This window comes from Rattus norvegicus, chromosome 7 (genome assembly GCF_021556685.1).
Source record: "Rattus norvegicus strain SHRSP/BbbUtx chromosome 7, alternate assembly SHRSP_T2T, whole genome shotgun sequence".
In the NCBI taxonomy this organism is placed as follows: Eukaryota; Metazoa; Chordata; class Mammalia; order Rodentia; family Muridae; genus Rattus; species Rattus norvegicus.
The window spans coordinates 22,672,916-22,697,984 of record NC_141540.1 but is presented as its reverse complement, the minus strand read 5'-3'; the positions used below and the strand labels follow the sequence as shown (position 1 = coordinate 22,697,984).

The 25,069-nt window shown below is 42.5% G+C and overlaps 1 long non-coding RNA gene across 1 annotated transcript in view; it reads left to right on the top strand.

Annotated features, from left to right (window-relative positions):
- Positions 1-2,071: 2,071 nt before the first annotated feature.
- Positions 2,072-25,069, top strand: part of LOC120093789 (uncharacterized) — a 106,864-nt gene continuing 83,866 nt past the window's right edge. Inside the window, exon 1 of the long non-coding RNA XR_015624509.1 lies at positions 2,072-2,490. This is a non-coding gene — a long non-coding RNA (uncharacterized LOC120093789). The remainder of the gene's footprint in view (positions 2,491-25,069) is intronic.

Here is a 25,069-nt window from a genome sequence, read left to right as displayed (position 1 = left end):
AGAGAGAACTCCTGGCCTCCCAGAGAAAGTCTGTTTTAAAAGACCAAAGGCAGAGACAGAAAAAGACAAAAGTCCATGCAATCCAAACATGCCATTCCTATTCCTGGTAAAGGCTTTGTAATCTTTCAGGAGGGGTATTGTGAGAGAGGGGGAACAGAGACAAACACACACATTCACACACAGAAAGAGACAGAGACAGAGACAGAGACACAGAGAAAGAGAGACATGCACACAGGAGTGCCCACACACATGCACACACAGACACAGACACAGACACAGACACAGACACAGACACAGACACAGACAGAGACACAGACACACACACAGACACACACACACACACACACACAAACACACACACGGGGGGGTGAGGGAGGGAGAGGGAGGAGAGGGAGGAGAGGGAAGAGAGCAGGAGAGGGGGAGAGGGGGAGAGGGGGAGAGGGGGACAGGGGGAGAGGGAGAGAGGGGGAGAGGGGGAGAGGGGGAGAGGGGGAAAGTGCTTAAGGGAATTAAAGCCAGGACATCCTTCTATTATGCTAGGTAAGAACTCTCTCCTGTGTAGCATCCTCTGTAGTTCCCTTTCCATTTATGTACAAACAGTGTCGCTAAATCGTCAGGGCACCCTTGAACTTTTTGTTTTCTTTGCCTCACAGCCTCTCCTCCCAAGCAGCTGGGGTTAGGAGATTGTACCTCTAAGCCCCACTTCCAGTAGGGTTCTCTTTGAAAAGTCCTTTTCTGTGAGGATCCCTTACCATCTCTCCAGACTGTCTTTTGCTCCCTTTTTCCGAGCATTTAAAAATACCATGCCTAAGAATCTTTTGCAGGGAAGGGGATAGTGAGCTGGGAAGGCCTATTTCTTCATTTCGAGATTCTGGTAATAAACATGTCATAAATATAAATGCCAAACTCCGGAAATGCAGGTGTAGAGCGTCAGATTCTATTTGGACTTAAATGATGTGGTGTTTTGCTCTAATTTCTACCGTGCTCTCCGTTCCTCAAGTCCATGCATTTCCTTAGGGTGCTGCCTTTCCAGAGTACTGGTATGCTGCAGGGTGCTCAGTTCCACATCTGTCTGCACTATTTCAAAGTTTCCCTCCAGCCCACACAACTATGCCTAGAGCTAGAGGTTAGAACCGTCTGTCCATGCTCTTTAACCAACCACTCCAGATAGGTGTGGTGGTTTTTTTTTTTTTCTCTGTACTAAAATTAGGACAGTCCAGGCCTGTTGTTAGACCATTCACACCACAAAGCAGTCACCAATCAAAGGCCAGCGGAGAATCGGATCTTCACCACTGCAGTTTCCAATTTATTTTCATTTTCCGGACCTTGGAATCCCCCCCCCCTTTTAAATGGGTGCATCATCCCTAATATTTTTTTATTTTTTATGTTATTATCATTTTATCCAGCATTACTGTATCATTAATGGCAATTTTAAGTCTCTCGTTTTGCCAGTTCAAAAAAAAAAAAAAAAGAAAGAAAGAAAGAAAAGAAAAAGAAAAAGAAAAACACGTAATACTTTTCTTCAGTACAAAAGGTAGTCATGACGGAATAAGGCGCTTAAGGGGTTCTGTGATATGAGATTTTCACAGCCTAGCTGGTTTCTGTAAAGTTTACAAGGAAAAGCTCGCATTGCAACTTAAGTGCCACGAGGGGAGAAATATTCCCTTGCGTGTTCACTGCTGTATGTCCCTTGTACCTGATAATTCAGGCACTTATCATCGGAAAGGGAGAAAAAAACGGAAGGAAAAACATAAGTCCTGACGGCTGAAGGGCCAGTCTGTGACTATGTCCTCCAATATGCAACCGGACTCATCTGCTAAATGTGGCTGGCGAAAGGGGTAAAGGGGCAAGGCCAGGCAAGGCCTTCTTTCTAGACGGGCCTGTTATTTTCTCTTTCTACGGGCATTTTGTTACTTTTCAGTTTGGTCGCCGAGCTTTTCAGACAGGATAACCCTATGTATTGCAGGCGCCATTTTGAGGGAATGACCTGAATAAATGGTTTCCTGACAGAACTCTGACCACGGTTCTGCACAGGACTTGTTTCAAAGGGTCTTCAGACACGGTTCTGGGGGGCAGGGGAGTGGCGCAAGTCTGTACATCTGTGAGGCTCCGGCCTAGCTCTGCACTGAGCACTGTTCCTCGCGCATGCCCCATGCGTACACCTCACATACTCGGGTGGGCGACGTGGGTCCCCAGGCCCCCCGGCGAGGGCCGAGGGCTGCCGCCCACTGGCTGAAGCCCAGGACAAGGCCAGCCACCCACAGTCTTTCCCTAGGGCGAGCCACCCACACCTCAGTGTTTCACAGACTCCCGCCAAGTCTGCTCAGCTGCCTTGGAGGCCCTCGGCTCTCCTTCCACAGCCACCTTGGCTTTTTGCCCGTTGGCGGCCAGGCTGCCACTCCGCAGCTGCCCTGAGAAGCTGCTAACCACATGGCTTCGGTGGTGCCACCTTCGAGTTATTTTTCAACCGGACTTCCAGCCGCCATCATGGTGAGTCGAGGGGAGGTCCCGGGTGACAGTGAAGACCAGCCCTAAGCTGCAGATTCCTTACACGGGGTTGAAATTCGGTTTTTAGGTGTAGCACAAAGAAATGGGGAGAGGGCAAAAGGGGTTCCTTCGAATTGTCCAGTTCCCCCACTGGACAGCCCCAAGGGTTAGGCCTGGAGGGCGGGAGTCGTGGCCTTGCTGACTTTGCGGCCTACACAAGCACTGAGGGGCCCCGGGAAGATGGCGGTCGGCCGGTGGCCAATGGGAGCCCTGGGGACCTCGGGCTGGTCCAGGGTGGGCCATGTGCAGGACCTGGGCATCCTGTGACAGCCCTTTCCCGCCTTTGGGCGGAGGTGCCCAGAGGAGTAAGCCTTGAGTCAGGCCCGCGGCCTCCCACGCCCCACCCTGCCGCACAGGCCCTTGTCTGGAGCAGCTTCCGGGTAGGAGTCAGTGTGGGCTCCTTTGCCAGGTGGCGCCTAAGCTGGCAGCCTCAGAGCCTGTGGACTTTTGGATTAGCTGCTGTGTCTAGGGTGACTCAGCAAGTATGGTTATTGGGAGGCTGGAGGCGGGCCTTCACAGGCTGCCATTGGTCAGGCTCTGTGGACAGTGGTGCCTGAGTGGTGGAGGCAGCTTTGCCTCAGCTGTGTGTTTAACTTCTGGTGTGCATGGGCTGGGGGAGAGCCAGAGGCCTAGCTGGGTTGAGGAAAGGGTGAAGGAGGGGATAGCTAGACAGGACACGTGCTGTACCCCACTACAGGATGCTAGCTTTAGAGCTTCCAGGATAACTTAGGCTACAGTAAGACTCTGCCTCAGAATCAGTACTGTAAACGTTGATGGCCATTTAGTCACAAATCCCTTGTATATTGCATCTTGTTTATAATTTTTTGCACTTTAAAGGTAAAGGAAGAAATTCATACAGTTTATGACAGATGTGAAAATTAAGTTGGACTTTTGTAAACATTTGCAATAATTGTGAATCACAATTGTGAATTATCTATTACAGTAATTAAGATCGCACAATACCGGACAGTTACTCACTACATTAGTGTTTGAAATGTGAGGACTTCAGACTTTATATTAGCTAGTATTTGTGACATACATGGAAATTTGCCTAGTACAGTGATTTAATTGCATTTCAAAAACGTTATCCTAAAATCTTTAATAACAGTATTCTCAGCTTCTAGCACTATTTGTTATGTGGATATTCAAATATAATGGAATATGTTACTGTACATAATAGCAAAGTTTGTGTGTGCTAGCCTCCAAGTTCATTGCTGGTATTCTAATATTTCCCGTTAAGTCATAGCACATTTGGAGATATAATTAATCTGCCTTAAATTTATTACAATTTGTTTTCAGTATGCTATTACAGTCTATTGGTGGGTAAGATTATACTTTTCCACCAGTGTCAGTAGTGGGCATGTAGATGTGTGGAAAATCTCAACTATTGGGGTGAGTGGGGACCAGAGGCCAAGGCAAGAGGATCACTTGAGCCCTTTAGAAATTCAAGTCAACTTTGGCAACATAAGACGTCGTTTAAAATCTGTTGTACTCAAGAAATAGAGGCATGAGTTTGAAGCCAGTCTGGTCTTCATAGCAAGCTTCAGGCCAGCCAGAGTTACATAATAAGGCCCTATCTCTTAAGTTTAAAACTTAACACTTTCTTGAATATCAAAATTTGACTTACAAGTATTTGGTTGTGGAGTGGTTTTGATCATATTTTAAAAGAAGTAACTAAAGCGTTTATCAGTAGTGGGTGTTTTAAATACAACAATATTGAGCATACTGTAGACATTAGGTCTTATTAAAATGGAGTTCTTTGCTTTCTTGGTTTTGAGTGCCACCTACTCAAGGATAAGGACCAGGATATGGTGTGCTTTCTTTAATACAGTTTACACTATTAGGATGAAACCGATTTTATATTTACTCTGGTGAAACAGGTAGTTTAAGCCCAAATCAAGCATCCTATAATATTTACTGCTTTATTTTCATTCTCAGTAAACTTTTCTCAAACATTCATTTTACTTTTGTACACAGAATACATTTAGAAGACATTTGAGATTTTTTTTCTAATTTTTGTAAGCAAGCAAACCACTATTATGAACAATGAAAAGCAAGTTCTCCCAAACAATTATTTTGATCTTTAGTTCTAGAGGTACCCATTACAGGATTTTTCATCATATCCCTGTAGAGGTTTTGGTCCCAGTAATACTTTGTTATGAGAATCCATTGTTATGGAAATATCCCTGGCTGCCTACCACATGCCAGAAGTTTACTTCACTGGTGACATCCAGAAATGTTCTAGACATTTAATAGTACCCCTGCAGTACTGAGAATCGGTGCATTATAACTTATACTCTGGTTAACTGGTGAAATATTACACTTCTAAGTTGAAATATATCCATGTATTATGGTACAGACACCAGTAAAAAGAACCATCAAATGTAAATATATTGTAAATTCATCCATACAAGAATGGGATATTGAGAAATGGAATCCTATAAAAATTAGAGAACTAATGTTTTTTTGTTTTGAGTTTATTTTTGAATAAAAAATTGAGTAGAGATGGATAGATTGTCTATTAGGAAATCAAATCAAGTCAGGTTCTAAATAGTCCAGAAGATGCATAGCATATATAATAGTTCCATTTAGAATAAAACTGAAATTGTAAGATAGTGAAAGAAGGAAAAAATTTAATAATCTTACTCCCTGCCATTTCATTAGCATGAAATAACACAAAGGGGATTTACTGTTCAAAGGAATAAGGTAGTTCTCATGTAGGAAACAAAATAGCAAATATGGCTTTAAGTAGATAAAAGCAAAACATGATTTGACGATTTTTCATTTCTAAAGTTTTTATTAAGTTAATCTTTTAAAAACTAACTGACATTTTTAGCTTCTTAACATGTATGCACACATATAAACAAGTTATGTATTCTAGCTTTTCCTTAATATTATGTTTCATGAATCGATTTTGAGTGGATGTGACATAATAGTTTACTACAATTCAATTCAGTGAATAAAGGCAGCTAAGATAGGAAAATCTAGTGGGGGCGACTTTTCTAACTTCATTGAAACAAATTCAAATACAGCATGCTACTTTATACTTTATAAAATGAGATTAACCAATGTTAGTCATTATCAGAGCAATCTGTCAGAGATACACTCTGGTAAGCATGCTGCTTATGAATTAACTTAGTAAGAGGCATAAATGTAGGTGTTTTGACTAAGTCCATTTCTGTTGTGCTCTGTTGTATTGCCTCTTCCATACACACATTCCCAATAAGTTGTACTTAGAAAAATTCATGTTAACCAATTAAGAATCTACTGTATGTTGATTGAAGAGAGTTTGGATCAAAATCAGGAAAAAACGAGTTGTATGCGTAGAATATCTGAAAATAAAAGATGGTGTTGTTTCTATTAACCACTGAAAATTTCGAGATGGCAGTGGGGCTTATATGGTATTATTCAGGAAACAGCTATTTGAGAACATGCATTAAACATGGTAGTGTTAAGGAATAGGAACAGAATTCATGTATTTCTAAAGTCAGTGGGACATTAATGTGGGAGTGTTAAGATTTATATTAATTTGATAACAGAAGGGCAAAGATAAAAGACTGATTTGAGAATTCGATACTTTTCTGTTTGGGATTTTGAACAGGTGTTTTGTTTACTTTGGAGTTTTAATATGCTTTTGATTTAACATACTCAGTAACATTAAAATTTAATAATTTACTTCTTCCCTTCCAATTTGTAGCCCTTTGAGCTCATTTCACTGTCTGATTTCTCTGGCTAGGACTTCGAGAAGTATATTGAATAAGTAGGGAGACAGTGGGCAGTCTTGTCTAGGCCCTGATTTTAGAGGGATTGCTTCACGTTTCTCTCCATTTAGTTTAATGTTGGCTACTGGCTTGCTCTATATTGCTTTTAATATGTTTAGGTGTGGGCTTTGAATTTCTGATCTTTCCAGGACTTTATTCATGAAGGGGTGTTGAATTTAGTCAAATGCATCTTAGCCGTGAATTGAGTGATCATGCTGTTTTTTCTTTGAGTTTGTTTATATAGTGGGTTACCTTGATGGATTTTCATATATTGCACTATTCCTTCATCCCTGGGATGAAGCATACTTGATCAAGATGGATGATCGTTTTGATGTGTTCTTGGATTTAGCTTGCAAGAATTTTATTGAGTGTTTTTGGGTTGATATTAATAACGGAATTTGGTCTGAAGTTCTCTTTCTTTGTTGGGTCTTTGTGTGCCTTAGGATAAGCATAATTGTGGCTTCATAGAAGGAATTTGATAGTGCTCCATTTGTTTCTATTTTGTGGACTCCAGGGGGCAGTCAATCATCATTTCTTTAATTGATATTTTTAAAAAAATATTTAAAGCACTTTATTTAACAGTGTGGCTAGTAGTCAATCCACAGTGGTGCTTGGTAATCTCACTATAGGAAGTTTGAGCCTTAATTATGTCTTATGGGAAGAAAGGCATTAGAGGTGTAGAGGTTCTTGACACTTAAAGCTCCAGAATCCAGCTGTTACTAATGCAGATACTCACGCAGGGTTGTAGGTATAAATATTGGAAATTTAAGCCGATGAAATAGGAAGATTGCACTAAATTTTACAAGAAGGTTCCCTGAGGGGGTTAATAGGTGTCCTTAGGTAAATTTGGGAAACCTGGGGTCAAGTTAAGTGGATTACTGCTATCTGTCCCAGAGGTCTACCTTCATGAATAGCAGTGTCTCTTTTCCTCTCCTTGTGATCAACTCTGTAAGCACATAGGTTATTGTGTCCTTCTCACTCTGCCCTGAAGACACAGAGCAGGTTGCAGCCTGTCCCTGTCTGTCCAACTGTCCATTCAGTGACTCACACACTATACCCATTTTCATCTCTGGTCCTCCTACGGTACGTTTAGAGTTTGTGGTCCAGCTCTTCCCCTCTCTTTGACCTCCTCTCCATCGCTTGGAGGTCAGCAGCAATGTGAGACCCACTGCAAGTCCTTCCTGGGCTTCTCTTTGAGCTGATGCCCAAGACACTGTGCTGGGAAGCCAGCCCAGGATGCACCCTGGGGTGGGTGTGGCTGGCCCAGAAGGAAGCTTCCCTGAAAGGTGGGAAGACCAAGTGCTGTCTTCTCCAGCATTCACATGGTTAAGGTTGTAATCCCTGATGTGATATCATTTGAGGGAAAGTTAAAGAGGTAAAGAGGGTGGGGCTCTGAGACCTCATGGTGGGACTAATGGCCTGATTTTTAAAAAGAGATCAAAACTCAAAATATATAGTTCTTTGTGAACCTAGCCTTTCACAGCTGAACTATCTCTCCAGCCCTATACTTAACCAAGACGCTATTTGCAATTAATGCCCACTTGTAAGGGGAAATTCAGGTTTCTCCAGTGAGGTGTCACTGGGCATATCAACCACACTTAAGAGCAGGTTCAGGAGTAGTTGTCCAACACAAAACAAACTCAGTGTTGGTATAGTTTCTGTTTTATTTTGGCCATTTTGTCTTGGTTTTGTTTGTTTTGATTTTCATCTTTTTGGGTGTTTCTTTTTGTTTTTCAGAGAGAGGGAGGGATGGAGGGAGGGAGAGAGGGAGGGAGGGAAGGGAGTGAGGGGGGGAAGAAGAGAGAGGAAGAGAGGAATAGCAGTATTAAAAAGAGAATTAGTACCTATAGAAAGTTTAGGGCAGAGGAGGAGCTGGGAAGGGCTAGTATGCTCGCATGGACTGGGAAATATGGGATGGGTACTTGTTATACTGAAGGAGCCTGAAGGCCAGCGTGAGCATTGGTGTGCTGACAGATACCACAGGTAGCCATTTGTCTCTCTGCCTTTCATAGATAGCAATGAGTTTCACAATTCCTGAGGGATGCTGGCTATTATCTAACCACCAGAAACCCTCCTGTAGTCCAGGCTGAGCTCATACCTGGATATTTGGACTGCCTCTTGGAGTCAGGGGAATTGGAGTTTCCTTTGGCTCTGACAGTGAACTTTATTTTAAACATGAATACAGTCAAGTCTTGTTTATCTATTTTGTTTTTGATACTGCAGTTTTGGAGTCACAGACAGGAAAACTGCCACATACAATGTCATGAAAATTTACACCTATGTTTTAATGTGTGAGTTTTATAATGTTAGCTCTTTTTATAACGTAAAAAAAGCTTTATTCATTTTATGAGTACACTGTAGCTGTCTTCAGACACACCAGAAGAGGGCATCAGAGCCCCATTACAGATGATTCTGAGCCACCATGTGTTTCCTGGGAATTGAACTCAGGACCGCTGGAAGAGCAGTCAGTGCTCTCAACCACTGAGGCATCTCTCCAGCCCATAACTTTAGCTCTTAACTTTGACTCAGTTACTTATTCAAGTTAGTTATGTGTTTAAAGTGTGAGGTGTAGGTTACACGGTAAGCAATTTGACTTCATCCAAAAAGATAGCTAGTTTCTTTTCTCACCTTGGTAGTCTATGCCACACATGATGGGAGTCTCGTATTTCAGTAGAAACTGACCACATTTAAAAGGCTACTCATGTGATTCCAAGTGGAGTCTGACCATTCCAGAAAACCAACTATGTAAACCAGGCTGGGGACGATGAGCCACATGGTTCAGTTGATCTAGAGACCAGCTTCCATCATGTTACCAATTAGTCAGTCTTGTGCATGTAATAAAGACCCAGTTCAGACTCTGAAAATAGAAGCTTAGATGTACTCTCTTGCCTGTGTGTGCTCTGTGATTTTTACTCGTTAGTGCCCGGAGTTGTTCACGTGCACTTACAGGAAGAAGAAAAACTCATTTGGAACCTCCTCAGGAAGACTGTCCTGTGTTTTCCTACTTTGGCTGGTTTGGATCTGCACACTTTCTCCATGATAAATAGTGTGATTCAGTGATTATAGTGAAGTGTAAGTATAGCAAATTATGAAAGCGGGATGTGGATTGAGGGAAGACTGTGAACTTGTAGGAGGTATCAGTAGTTAGGCTTCTCATGTGTCTTGTACTTTCTAATCTTGTAGTTGGCTTTGAAAGACGACAGGTAGTGGCAGAAGCAGGGTTTGTGAGCCCAAACCTGACTTGTTAGAGCACGCTAGTGGGAAAAAGAAACACGACCAGGCTGGTTTGGGAAACTTTGATTTCTGGGTGGATGCAGAGTTACTTGTGATGTGGAGGTGCAGTTTTCTGTGTCAGTTACTAGGAGACCTTTCCAGGGCAATTGTAAAGTGATACACCATAGTCCTAAGGAGCTGTCTCACTGCTTGCGTAGGAAATGAAGAGGAACAAGAAAGAAATGGGATGTATAGTCTCTTAGTCATTTTTATCTGTCATAGCTGGTGGATGGAAAGGAAAATGCTGGGGTCAATTCTGATGCTGACTAAGACTTAGCCTCTAGCTACTTTTATGTAAACTTTAATTTAAAATGTAATTTTATCACCCCCTCCCTCCCCTCTCCTTCTTCTAACTCCTCACATGCCCACTTGGTCCATCTCAAATTCACATCCTCTTTTTCTTTAATCAAGATTGTCATATGTATGTACATATGTATGTATAGATAGATAGATAGACATATCTATATATATATCATATGTTATATCATTGATGATTCATATATATGCATATATGATACATAAAACACATAAATATATAAATACAAGTAGCAGAATTGTTTTCTGTTATTTGTATGAATGTTTTCAGGGATAACCACCTGGTATTGGATAACCAATTAGGGTTCTTGTCATGAGGAGGACTATTTTCTCTCACTCTCAGCTTTCCTTAGCTAGCTGTAGTTCCTTGTCTAAGGTTGGTACCTTGTAAGGTTTCCCATGTCTATTGGTCTATTAGCTTGTGGAGCACCCTACAAAGGATGCAGTTGAAATTAAACTAAGAGAAAGGATCTACGTAAGTCTTCATATTGGGCCAATCTTAGGCCTATTCTGGACTAAGAACTTCACGGCCTGTTCTAAAGGAAAATGCACTGTTGAACCCATTGTGAAGAAGCTCAGGATGTTTTACAAGACAGTGGATAAGCAAAGAGGAAAATAAATTTTAAAAATCATCCAGACAGAGTCAAAGGACATTATTAATAAATGGGATGCATAAAGAAACATGACTGGAGCCAAAATCAAAGCCACAGTGCTACAGCTCAGAAGGCAGCTAGACAGAGGCCACCTTCCAGGTCTCCATACAGAAAGGCTCTAAGCAAATTAAGTTAGTTGTTGGTGTTAGGGAGAGAGTCAAAGGACCATCAGATGCAGGTGTACATGAGCCTTCTAACTGGGGCAAACCTCACTCTGTGATGAGCAGGGTAAGTAGTAAGGCTGGAGAATCACGTTACTAGACCAAGTAGCATAATAGGAGTCTAAGTATTTAAAAAACTAAATCCATTTAAACTACCTAAATGAAACAATTAGGTTTCATTCAGATATAAGCAAGAATAACAGGAGATCACGGTAAACCCTAAGCTAACCCTAGCTCTTTCTATTGATTGCATAATGGATATACTAGTTGTTTCCTGTGGCTTCGTCTGTAGTGTAACCATGGATACAAAGGTGGAGCAGCCTGAGTGGAGCTAAGTCACAGTTTGGGAGGGAGTGATAATTGTTGACTTCATGCTTTTCTGTTGTTGTTGTTTTGTTTTTTTTTCTTGAGTAACTTGGGATATGTTTCCTAGTAGGATACAATCACCACTGTAGAGAACACCCACTGTCCATCTTGCAGTTTATAGGATTGTGAAAGAGCAGTGTCTCTCTACTGGGGTAATCATTTTCCTCCAGATAGATCGATAAAGATCTAGAGCTATTTTGTCACAGCTAACGTGAGAGTTGGGCAGTAATAGCTCAGTAAGTAAACACCAGGACACCTTTAAAGACCCTACAGTCCATGGGCTGCTCCTTCCCCTCCGACAAGTACATTTCCAGCTTACATTTTCAAGAGTGAAAAGTTTAACACCCTCCCCAACCTCTGTTACATTGCGGATCTATATACCCAGGGTAAAAACCAAACTGTACAACCAAACCAATGTCTCTCTAGCTGGGTTTCATGCACCAATAAAAAGTGTCAGTTACAGTATCCTCATGCCTACTCTTTCTTCATAACTGACAGTGTATTTACAGAACACCTTCATTGCAAAACCAACTGTTTACATTACTTGCAATATAATGTCAACATGCTAACTATAGCCCTTCTTCAACTGTAGAAACTCAGTCCCTTGGGCCAGGATGGGCTCCTCCACCAACTAAGCAAGGATATTTTTGGGTCTCCCTTGTGGGTGCTGTTGCTGGTAGGCAGTAGGATAAAAAAAATGATACAGAAGCCCAGGAAAGGCATAGAGGGAATCATTAAAATAGTAAAGATCTAGCCATATAAGCAAATTCAGGGATCCAACCCAGTGTTTCTCTTCTTTCCAAGATAGGAGGATGAGAAAAGGAAAATCTACAGTTGCCAAGGCAGGGAGAGCCAGGTGATCTCCAGGCTGTCATCCACAAGTCACCTGACTCTTTATCCTGCTCATCACAGAATGAGGTCTGCCCAGTTAGGTTCATGTTACTCCTGGGACGTGTGGTCAAGCATGGTACACTGTTCTTATAGTTCTATTTTATGGGGAAATTTGGCCCAGAGGAAAATAGAGATATTGTCTGAGTCTACAGGGCAAGATCTGATTCTGAATCCCTTAAGTCTGATTCTTAGATGAAGATCGTTAACCTTGGAGATAGGGAAAATAATACCATGAATATTTCAAAATATTTCTAATACCTCTATCCCTAATTTTGGATTTAGATGTTCTTACATTCAGTTTGTTAATTAATGACTGCAGTGGGCAGAGCCTGCCTCAGGACCACAGTAGTGGGTAGGAAAGAAACAGGTGTGTCTGTCTCTCACAAAGTACATGGAAGAGAGGGAAGTCAGAGAGGTGGACTGTTAAAGCTGATCTGTGGTGAAATTCAGGAAACACAGATGTCACAACGTTAACTATTTTAAGGATACAGTGACATTAAGTGACTAAACGCTACTGTGAAACCACCATCACCATCATTCCTAAAATGTGCACCACCAGAAATAAGGATTCTGTATTAGTTAAAGAGTAACTCAGTGCTTCTCCTCTAGAGCTCCTGATCCACTTGCTTACATTTTATGGATTTGCCTGTTCCTCATACATGTGAAATCATGAAACATTTGTTCTGTACTAATATATCACTTATTTACCCATGTTGTGGTTTCATATAAAAATCCATTCTTTTTAAAGAGCTGATTAATAATAGTCCATTGAATGGATCCAGTACATTTCTGTTTGTCCATTTGTTGGATGACACCTATTTGACATCTTTCCATCTATTTTTATATGAGCATTAGTTTACAAATATCTTAATTATGTTTTTACTTATTTACTCTGTGTGCGTCTTTGTCTGGGTCTGTGTGGTGTGTGTGCATGTGTGTATCAGAAGACAACTAAAGGGAATTAGCTTCCTCTCTCTACCATATGGGTCTCAGGGATCAAACTATGTCCGTCATGCTTAGCTCGGCTGTCAACCCTTAAGGTCCTCTTTGGCATATATGTAGAAGTAGAATTGCTGGTAATTTCTGTGTTTAATATTTCTGTGGGGGTGGTGAGTGGAAATGATTATGGTGTGCTTTTCCATGAGGTGTTGTGATGCTTAATCTCAGTTGTCAACCTGATGAATGTGGAATCATCTGGGAGATCGAGTATGGGTGGTGCCTGTGGGGGATTCTGTGATCTTGCATCATGTCTAGCACCAATGGTAGAGCACATGACAAGGTGTAAAAGAGCCGTTGTCCCGTTTCCTCGCTCTCTGTTTCCTGACTGCGGCTGTGATGTGACCAGCTGCCCTAAGCCCCTGATGCTGAGCCTTCTCTAATTATGGACATAACCTTGAACTCTGCACCCTTAAGTTGCTTTTGTTGGGTATTTTTATCATAGCCAAAGGAAAAGCCACCAAGATAGATGATTGGCAACCAGAAAAATTTTTTTTTGCTTTTATTTTTCATCTTGAAAAACAGTCTGTAATATTTATGCTCCTATAGAACAAACAGAACACTTCATAACTTCTACAGCTCAGACCACATGACTGGGGCCAATTATTGCTTCCCCAAATAATACTTTATCCCCCACTCTGGGTTATTCTATTTTTTTGCCTGGTAGAACTTGGGCAATAAAGAGGTAACCTGTCTCCTGTGAACCTTTTATTTTAACACAAAAATCACATCCCAGCTACCTGGACCTCTCATTCCTTCTAGGGAGGAAAACTTGAATAGAATTGTTCATTGACTCAGCCCACTCAGCCACCTAGCGCGGGTGAGTCAAAACCCTTTCCTTTCCGATATTCGTTTTTACTTTATTATCATGTGCAAATGCTATAGATGTTTTCTAGGCATCTCCAAACTTCTTTAAATGACTCATGTGTTTATAAATACTTTGGCTATGGTATTTTATTTCTAGCAAGTATTTCCTCATGATTTTTCAAAAACCATTCAAGTCATATACTTTAAAAAGAAGATCATTCTTTTTCTTGGATGAGGGAGATAGTTCAGTTGGTAGACTGCTTGCCTTCCAAGAATGAAGACAACCTGATTTTGATTCCTTAAATTCACATAATAAAGTCAGATGTGGTGATGCATGCTTTTAACACCAAGATAGGGAAGAGGAGGCAAGAGAATAACTGCATGCCACTGTTGGTCTGCGTTCTGCTCACCTCAGGGTAGGGATGGCAGCTCAGGAGGCAAAACATCTTTGGTTGGGGAGGGGTTTGACTGTGCTTATCCAGCCATAGCCAGTTGGGTGCTGGGTTTCAGGGAAGACTCAGCTCCAGGTGAGGGAAAGCACAGTCTGAGATGTGTGAAAGCCAGAGCTGGTTCAGAGGTCTTTGGCCTGCAATGAGGGTGGTGCTGCGGGGTTCCTCTGACTCTCCGACATCCAGATGCTGCTGGGAGTCTTGGAACAGCCTAGAACTGAGTCAGAGGACCTGCAGGCTGAGGACAGCATCTAGCCTGGGGCAGGAGTGGTGGAGTAGGGATGGAGGAAGAGGGTTTCCAGCTTAGCTGCTGTGACTGTCCTTAGCTTGGTGGTGGTTGTCTGGGAGTACAGATGAGCCTTCTACAGGAGACTTAGCTGTGGTTCTGTAGGCCTTTTCCACGCTGCCCTGGTGGATCTTGATGAAAGACAGCCCATGTTTCTAAACTGTTCATTCATTATTCATGGCAGAAAATGGATCCATACCCTACTTCTCAGGGTGGACCCAAGATTAAATACCTTTTGGACGGAGGAATGTCTGGAAGGGAAGCTTATTGGCTAAGTCCTCAGGGCCTCTAGGTACCTCATTAGCATGGAGAACTCTGCTCTGGGCCCACAAGACTACAGGCCAGGTTTCCTTATGTGGGGAATGTGGCACATGTTCCAGGCCAGGAATCTGTCACCTAAGTCTCAGGTGTGTGCCCACCAACTCTCTGGGTCTCAACCTGCTCCACCTTAGCAAACTTTCTGGTGTTGTTTTACCATCCCACATTCCACTAGCCACCGCACTAGCAAATTCTGGATTTCCAAACAAATGAGAAAACATTTGGTAAATGGCTCCTGAGAAACAACAACCAATGCTGTTCTATAACCAATTGTCACACACACACACACAGACACACACACACACATACACACATACCATACTTTTCTCTTTTTTTATGAGCAACGGTTTTACCAAGGTTATCTCTCAGGAGACTATAACCATTCCTTTGATTAATTAATATTCATTTAACAACAGAGAAATCAATATTTGGATTCCATAGTTCCCATTTTATAACTGGATCTTGTATTTTAATTAGGAATATTGATGATGCCCAATATAAACGTAACATATTTTCATATTTCCTTTCTTACTTTGTATTTAAGATATGTGATAATGCATGTGTGTATGAGAGACCCCATATCTTGATGTGCACTTGTCCATTCTTTCACAAAGATAGTTTAAAGTAGTAAAAGTGTGGCCAAGTACTTTTATGGTTAAGAAATAAGGGGAGCATTAGGACAAGTTTTAGTGACAGAGCACTAGGCCACACCCAATGCTGTCACCCACCTTGCACTGTCCTCATGTGCGTTTTGCTGAACGAGCAATCCCTTTCTCCCAGGATGGTAGCATTTTCGTCTTTTTACACCATCTTCTTATAACAGAGGATGTAGTTCACTTCTGCCTTGTTTGCCTACTCTCTCAAAATATGACAATGTGACAGCTGAGTGGGAAAGGAGCTGAAGGGTTGGTCAAAAGCTACCAAGGGTCTCAGCCAGAGTGTCTTCCTTCAACCCACCATTGTGAGTCACGGTTCCTCCTGACTTTAAGTCAGTGACCTTCAGGAGGATTTTAGGTAACTTTCAAGGCTAGGTGATATGACAAGGGATAGCATCTTCCTGACTCTTCCAAAACTCCTTTGACCTAGTACGATGCTGTAAGGAATCTAAGTGAGCACATGGAGAGGTCATCCATGACTGTTTAGCAGATAGCTCCAGCTGAGGTCCACGTTAATGGCAGTCAGCCAGCATCAGCTGCTGACCTGAGAGTAACACAGGCTGCTCTTGCCCTCTAGGTTTAGACCTTCTCCAGTGACCTGATGGAGCTGACAGACAAATTGCAGACTAATGAGCTAATACTAATACCTCTTGTGATTTTAAGATAATTGACCTACTGGTCACTGCACAAAGCTTCCTGCAAGTGCTACATGGTCCCACTGCACAGAAGTCCCACTCAGTCCTTTCCACCATATAATAATTAGGTACTGTGTTATGACCAATCAGCCTTTCCTGCCTGTAAATCCCCCACCCCACTCCACAAAAAAACCTCTGAGGAAAGTCACACAGCCTATGGCCAGATTACAGGTTCAGCTTCCTCTTGCCTGATAAGAACTTGCCAGTTGGTTCTTGGAATTCCTCTTCATGTAAGTGAATTGTCCCAGCCCTAGCCAATAATGGAGACCTACCCTGGAAATCCCTACCCACTCCCCAAGATCTACCTTGTTCACTTGATTTGTCTCACTGAAGCTGTTTCTGGAGGTACTCATGGCTAAACTCTGCCCCCCTAAAGGCTGGATAATATTCCAGTATGCAGACACATTACATCACAAACTTTTCCATTTGGGTGTAAGTCCAACTCATTCATTCATTCATTTAAGCAGGGCCCCAATAAGTAGACTAGGCTTGTCTCGAACTGGTAGTGGGCCTCCTGCCTTTGCCTCTTATGTGTTTGAAGAGAACTGTCATGTGCCACAACGGCTGTCTCTTACTTTTTCACTCCACTGCCTCATCCTTTTGTTGCCATATTTAAGAAATTACAGACAAATGTTAAGTCAAGGAGACTTGTGCCTGCATATTCTAAGTTTTATCTCCATCTTGAGTTTTATTGCATACGTTGGTATATGATAAGAGGAAAGGGTCCAGCTTCACTCTTTTGCCTATGAGAAATTTAGCCTTCTGAGCCCCATTGTTCATGGTGTTGGACATCCATGGAAAGGATGACTTCCTGACTGTAGATTATTCCATAGCATGCTATTAATTATTCCTCATCCTCCTGTAGTGCTGGAGAAATGCGTATCATTTACTCCTTGCCCAGACCTTCCTTTAGAGAACCCGTCCACCTCACAGCTCCAGATAGGCAATCTCATGACTCTTGGATGTGGTTGACTGACTACTTCATGGAGACATACTCAGCCAAAGCTGACTTAACAGGCTTTACTCTGGATATGTGTTACCCACAAAGATCCATTATGAATTCAGTTAGCTCTCAAGGATTGCACTGTAGGAGATAGTTTGGTGTAGGGTCTGGTGGGAGATCTTTAGGTCACTGGGGAAGTAACCCAAGTGTAGGATCTTTTCCTCAAGAGACCCATTGATGTATAGACAGAGTAGATATAAAAGCCTGAGTTTGGCTTCACCCAAGTTCCCTCTCCGTTCCCTCTCCATCCTCCTCTCCCTTCCTCTTCTTTTCTCCTTCCCTGTCTCATTGCTGCTGCTTCCTTAAACAAGATAGATCATTCCTCTCCCCACAGGTCACACTTTGACATTCACCATGAAGCCCTCAGTCAGAATTCATTATTGGTGACTTTTGTCTTCTATAATATCAAATGTACTTTGCAAACAACACCATACCAAATGACTATGCTAATGAGAAAACAAACAAAATGTAAACAAATATTCTCAGGGTTTGGTTCTTATGGGTGGATTGATGTCTATGTGCAGATGAGGGCAGGCACAAGATAAGGCAAGGCCTGTGATTGGGCAGTGAAAAAGTAAGGAGGGCACAAAGATTTGAAGAGAGGAGAGTGAGAAAGGAGAAGAACCAAGATGGAGGAGGAGAAGGACAACCCAGGTCTGTGTGGCCTTAAAGGGCCACAGGTAGCAAGTTGGGTTGAGATGCTTTGTTGATTAAGATGCCGTGTGACCTGCTGGAGCCGGCACTGGTGTGGGTTGAGAGATTTTTTTTTTAATATTTACCGCTACACTTATGCTAAGTATCTAGTCAGGAATCTTATAAAAACTGCAGAAATTATATTTGAATTTAACAGTCATAACACAGTTCTTTAACTGTTGTTTAAATAGTCTTTAAGTGTTACCATTGATTTAGAATTGGCTTAGTAATGAGGCATATAAGCCTCAAATAAGTTTAATTTAAATCTAAGTGTAATTTTCTCTCAAGAAGGCCAGGTCTCTACCCAGAACCTCTGTGTCCCGTGCCATGGTGACAGGCATCTGGTGCTGCTCTCCTACAACACAGCTCAGGGGCAAAATCCTAAGATCTCCTCAGCCTTCCTATCAACTGGAGAGTCTAAGAATGCACTCTCTGCTTTAAAGACACTTATCCCAACTTGCTTCTAGTACTTCTGTTTATATCTTATTGGGCAGAACCAAATCAGTTAGGATTCTGGGAAATGTAGTTTCTACTGGAGGCAGCCATGTCCCTGTCTAGAATCTGAGAGTTTTGTTGCTAAGGTTGGTTGAGATAACAGGTAGTAGAGACAAATCGGATTTGGTCATACTTTGAGATAAAATGTGAACTCACTGTCAATGAAGTCTTGACCAACCAGATATAGCTTGCTCTCCTGCTTCCTAAAGGGGTTTGATGTTGCTTCTAACCTTTGTTTTGTTTACCTTTTCTCTCAGGTGGAGGACTCCATACCACCTTTGCACATGCACTTACTGCTGGGATTAAGGAACCCTGCAGTAGATGCTCTGTCACCATGAATATCTTCATATCTAATATCTAATATCGCTAATACTTCTGCTTTGTAGCAACTATGACCATTGAAAGTGCAAGTTATTTACCTTCTGGTTCACTTTGTTCTGCTTCATCTTTATCTTTAAGCCTCTAAGTCCTATGAATCAGGGGCTTGGTTTGGTTCATGCCTGTATTCCCAGCATTATACTAATTAGTTTCTTATTAAGTTGTCCCTACTCCATGGGAAAACTCACGGTTTATTTGATTAAACAAAACTAAAATGATCTGCCTAGAAACAATTTTAAAGTCTCCCATAGCTGATCCAGCAACTCCTCTATTCTTCTCCAGCCTCTGTGGACCACAGCAATGTATTCAGAAGCTCGTGACCTCACATAGGAGGTTTCAGACAATTCCTTACAGCTCCTTCATCTGTTCACCGTCTGCCATGCAACCCCCAATGTTATTATTTAAGTTTTAAAGGAAAAAGAAAAACCAAAGGAAAACAATGACAGGATGTGGGGATTTGTAATTGAAAAAAAGTTCAAAAAAGTCTTATGGAATCAACTAATGAGCTTTCAGATAGAACGACTTCATGGAATGACACAGTCTAGTTTTCTCAATGTCACTGAATGAAAGTTTCACTTCACATTCAAAGTCTTCCTCAAATGCCCTGGTTTCGTCCCCTGCCTTGGTAGGGACAGCATGCCCCCTGAGCATTTGCCCTGTCCTGGACAGCCAGAGGCTTGCCGTGGCCGAGGACCAGTGTACTATCTGCCAGTCTATGCTGACCCAGCCAACAAAAACTGAGGAAGAGGGCACCTCATGGAAGCTGTTGTACTCTGGGTGGTGCTGTGTTCCAAAAGCTGCTTTAGACACATGTGTGCAGCAGAAACCTTGTTTTTACCCCTAAAGTGGCATGTCAAAAAAAAAAAAATCAGGTACTTCTGCTTCTGAATTGGCAGAGGATTTATTTTATGCATAATTTTCCATGTTTCTTGGGAAGAAAAGAATGCACCTCTTTTATAAGTGCTTCATTCCTTTCCACCAATGTGAGCCATCTTGAGATCATTGCAGGATAGAAACCAAACCAAATGGGCATCGTGGGTTGCCCAGGGGCAGGGCATGGGAGTGGGGTCAGAAGAATAGAAATCTGTCTGTCAATCCTCTCCCCCCTCCCCTTTTCACCCACAAAGGCAAAAGACTCTTTCATTAGGGGCTCCACAGATCCAATCCATCCCTGCTAGGTGAGCCTTTCCTAGAAACAAGCACAAAAGGGATCTAGCAGCAAAGCAAGCACTGAGGGAGTGAGATGGGCTACCAAGAGAGGAGAGGAAAAAAAATCAATAATGAAAAGGAGCATTTCAGTATAATTTAATCTTCTGTTTCAATAAAGGCATTTATTACCATATAAATGTAGCAAAGAGCCTGGGCTAATATGAAAATGAGTTTTATTAGGTAATTATGATACAAAAATTATATTCAATGAGAAAGTGACCCAAAAAAACTTTAGAAAGTTTACTATGTAGGTAGGGAGAGAAGAAAATACATTTCTATTCAGATTCAAATTTTAATTTTTTAATATATGTTTGGGTTTAAGCTCTTTTTGCCCCCCACATTTTCGGGGGAGAAATATCATTTGATTTTCTTATGGGAGTATTCTGGATGGAGAGTAGAGAGGGGATGGGAGGTGGTCCCTCCTAGGGCCCCAACAATAGATTTGCTTTCACTCTGTGGGATCCCCTTCCCCCTTTCTGAACCCAACCCCCAGGAGAGTAAGCAGAGCCAAACAAAGGAAGGGATTAAACAGAAAAGAAGTGTGGGACTAAAAACTGAGGGTCTTAGAGTTTCCTTCTTTCCCCTTCTCTGAGCAATTGGCAGTTAGTAGGGATAAGTCAGGTCTAACAGGCCTGGAGAAACCCTCAGAGGTGTGAGATGTAAAGAAATAGATTTTTTTAACAATTTTTTCTGTAGATGAGAGGATAAACTGAGGGATTTAAAAGAAGAGAATACTACAAAATAATTGAAATTTATTTCATATAATCCTAGAGAAAGAAAAAGAATTACTAGTTACTTAGTAGAGGATAGTCAGAGAGCTTAAAGTTTAGTAGCATTATGGGCCCCTGAGCGAAGTAGAATGGAGAAAAGTATGGGGGAATAAAAGAATAGAGGCCAGTGGCTAAGCTGCCCTAACCCTGAGGACAGGGCTAGGGCAGGCTGTTAACTAGGGTTGGGAGCTTCCAGTCTGCTGGGGTTGATTCTGAGAATCCTTAGGCTTAAGTACAGGACAAGTACATGAGAGCTCTGTCCCAGGGCATTTGCAAGGGTCATCTGAATCTCGGTGATTCAGGACCGAGAGCTTGACCATCTAAAAGGAAACCTCTATTCATACTGTCCAAGACACCGAAGACAGCCTCTCCCAGGTTACCCTGACAAAGTCCTTGAAGTCACCTTGGTTCACCTTGCTACAAGGTTCAAGAGCCAGGTACTCAGATACTCTGCCTTTATCTCCACAAGAGGTTTCTCACTTTGGAACATGGAGTTCCCAAGTCAGGTTTTCTCTGTGTAGCCCTGACTATCCTGGAATTCCCTCAGTACACCAGGCTGGCAAGTAACTCATGGATCCACCTGCCTATGTTGCTGGAAGTAAAGGTGTGCACCTCCACCACAAGGCTTCCTCAAGGCATTTGCAATCATTCAACTACCAAATGTGGAGAGTCTAGTGACCATCCCCAGGCACCAGGCACAGGGATAGCAGCTAATGGGAAGCAGGCCCAGTAGCCCAAGCGAACAAAGTTCAGAGGGGCAGGAGGAATACATGTAGACACTCTACACAGCAGGGTGATGTGATGGGCCCCTGAGCCCTGTAGAATGGAGAAAAGTATGGGGGAATAAAAGAGTAGAGGCCAGTGGCTAAGCTGCTCTAACCCTGAGGATACCATAGCAATCTCTCCTAAGGTATTCAGAGCAAAGGATTCCTTGGCCCCTAGCACCTAAAATAGACAGCATGGACAGCCATAACCCCGTGGGTTTGAGGGACGTGGGAAGGGAATCAGCCATGTTTGGATTCTTTTCAGAGTTAAATCCTAATGGCTCCATATTCTGTGTGCAGGCCCTAGCCTATTGACCTCCACAGTTGAACAGTGAAGAGGCAGGAAGGACTGAGGCTGCAGTTGACCTGGCCCATGGTGAAGTCCTGCACTGGATAACAGTCACTGAGAATACCTTGGGAAGGAATATGAAGGTGTCCTGAGGAGGCAGATCTAGGAGTGCACTTTTCCTTTCTAGAAGGCTGTCAACAAAACTGAAACAGGACTCTGGAGACATTCCTGTCTCCTATGATTTAGATGATGGAAACTAAGTGTACCAAATAATGAAGCTTCACTAAGAGCCTGGACAGAAGGTAGCTTCTGTACCAGGTGTCACTAAACCAGTCACAGAATGCAGGGGAAACAACATCAGGCCTTTGGCATCAGGCTCTAGAGAGTACTGCTGTAAGGTCTAGTGAAAGAATGCTGACATAGGTGAACTGTCCTACCGTCCAGAAATTACAGCTATGACTGAGACATTTATAGTAACCAAAGTTTTGATTAATGCACAGCTCCATGCCCCTGAGAATGTGATACCTCAGTCCAAAGGAGGGCAGACCTGGCTGAATTGGACAGTGCCCAGAATCTCCTGTGTGGAAGGCAATATGCAAGCACAGACCTAGGACAGTCACAGTGACCTCAGAGGATTAGGAAAAGAAAGCACAATCCTCAGTACAGCTGGATCAAGATACATCCAGGTGCAAGGAAGACATTTAGGATGTCTGTTCTGTGAATATAAATTTGATCCTGGCAACTTGGTAGTCCTTAATAAAACTAAAATTCTGTCTTCTTTGGCCCTCTCCAAGTTTGCAGAACTGCCTTTGATCCTGGTCCATGCATGGGTCATAAAAATCCACCCTTCCTTGAGGCAGAGACTTGCAACCAGACCCTGAAGATGTGTGAAACCTCCTGGCGGCTGTGATGCTGGTGGTATCCTAAGTCCGCTGGGCCTATAGAGGGAGGGAGAAGTATCTCAAGGAATGAGAGGAAGGTGGCTTTTGCCTCCAAACAATGTGGTGAGAATCTGTCACCTCTAAAAAGAAATAGGTGCCCCATCATGAGTTCCAATATAGGAATCTCCCTCAGGACAACAATTAACCATCAAGGCAGGATGCTCCCCTTTTGGAAGAAGACAGACAGAAAGACTTTCAACATCCTCTGAGGCTTCTCCTGCAACTTTCCAAAAGTCCTTCCCAGAAAGGGATAGGGCAATGCCCCTGAAGAAATGAGGGAGCACTGACTTAGGGTCAGACCTCCAGTTCATCATATGTTCCACAGCAAAAATTCATTCATTCATTCATTGAGTCAGTCATTCCCTCCCTCTTCACTGAAAAAAATGTGGCTAGAACGTCCCTAGTTTCTCCTACCCTGAACCAGTTTTCCAAATAACACAGTTTGTGGTTCCTGCCTACAATAGCAGAATACTTTTTGAACCAGTTTTCCAAATAACACAGTTTGTGGTTCCTGCCTACAATAGCAGAATACTTTGAATTTAGGTCTTCGACCTCCATTCCCAATGTCATGGCAGTCACAGAAACATTGGCAGACTGCTGCCTCCCAGAGCACCCAACTGCCATGCAGTATGTTTACCTATTCTGCACTTGTGTGGTCATGGGTTCGTTTCTTTTGTTGGGATCCCTATTCTGCAGTTGTGCATTGTTTCTCCTAATCAACTCCAAAATCCAGATGATCCTGTTTAAGTGAGCCATAGACTTCATTAAATCCACTGGTGCCACGGTCCACTCAGACAGAGGATACCACTGTGGGAGAAGGAGGGCTCTGGTACTCAGGAAGGCACAGGTTTGGTGCAATGACAGACAGACACAACACACTCAGGGTGATTTGAATCTGCTGCGATTTTACTAAATTTCTGCTTAGTGGTTATATACAATGCTTGAACAGGAGCTAATTTTTGGCCCCTTGCCAGGGTACAGTCAAACCATAACAAAGAAAAAGTTTAACAGTTTAAATGAAGTTCAGAACAGAAAGCAAGACAGGAAATAAACTTTCCTGAGAATCGGACTGGTGCCAGACGGTGGTCATAAACCTCATTTACCTCCATCTCTAAATATCATCTCTCGGATAACAACAGGACAGCCAGCTGTAAGGAATCTTTAGTCTTTTACTCTCTCTTAGCCAAAATTCATGTAATCGTCTTTTTAAAGGTAGGATAATTCCTTTTGATAATAGGCAAGCAGGGGGATGTGATCTGGCCAAGTGTTCTATAAAATTTAAAGAAAAATATAATACTCTCTTTCCATCAATATTAACCCATCTATCACCTTCTTCATTATATGTCCCTGTGTAGGGCAATGGCTGTGCAGCGGTCCTGTATCTACTCAGGCTGTTTTTACCTGGAGGAGGGGCCCACCACCTTCCTCTAATTAAATAATGTTTTCTTCCATGTAACTACTTGATAGGAATTCCTAAATGTATGGATTTTTTTATAATTGACGGGACTTTCCCCTCTAATTGCTAGTGCCTTGATTCTTTCACTATCTAGGAGGTCTGGATTATCCACAGTTCATTCTTCCTGTTATAAGTTATTGATCACATCTCTTAGAGTTCCATTCTGATTCTACTTAATTTTTGCTAGTGCTTTCAAAAGAGGCATGGTCCGTAAAGCCCAAATCAGGTCTCGATGTTCCCATTAGTAGAAAAAGGAACAAAGGGGTCTGTTCAAATCAGTAGGCAGAAAGTCGAGAGGAAGTGGCCAAGTGTCTCCAGGAGACCAGGTTCCGAGGAACACATATCTCTGGCCTGCTGACCACGATTGTTTCATGTCAGACAGGCTCCACTGGAGCTGGGCCAGCACTATTTCATGTGGGCTTTGCTTCCCAGGTGAGCAATCGTTTCTCATGGGTGAATTGAGACCCATTCCCTGCACGTGTGGCTGTATATATCCAGGCAACTACACCAGATCCCCTCACATAAGCTTTCTGTTCCTTGCCTTCCCAACTAAGCTGCTTGATTCATGAGTGCAGCTTCCAAAATTGAACAGAATTAGTTTCTGGTACTGTATAACAAGGAGGCAAGTCTCATTACCTTGTATGACACCTGAGATTTAGAGCCAGACCTAAGCACATGAAGTCAACTTTAAAGAGTGCAGACACGTGACTCTTTGTCCAGCCCACGTGGTGTTTTTAAGAAAGCACCATCCAGATCTACAAAAGGTTATCGTAGGAAAGAAACAGTCATTATTCTACAGGACTAGAGGGCACAGTTCACAGGAGTGGGTAGAAGTAGGGAGGAGACCCAGAATATAGAGGGATAGACAGAGCTGTCCCGCAGAGTAGAGTTCACCTT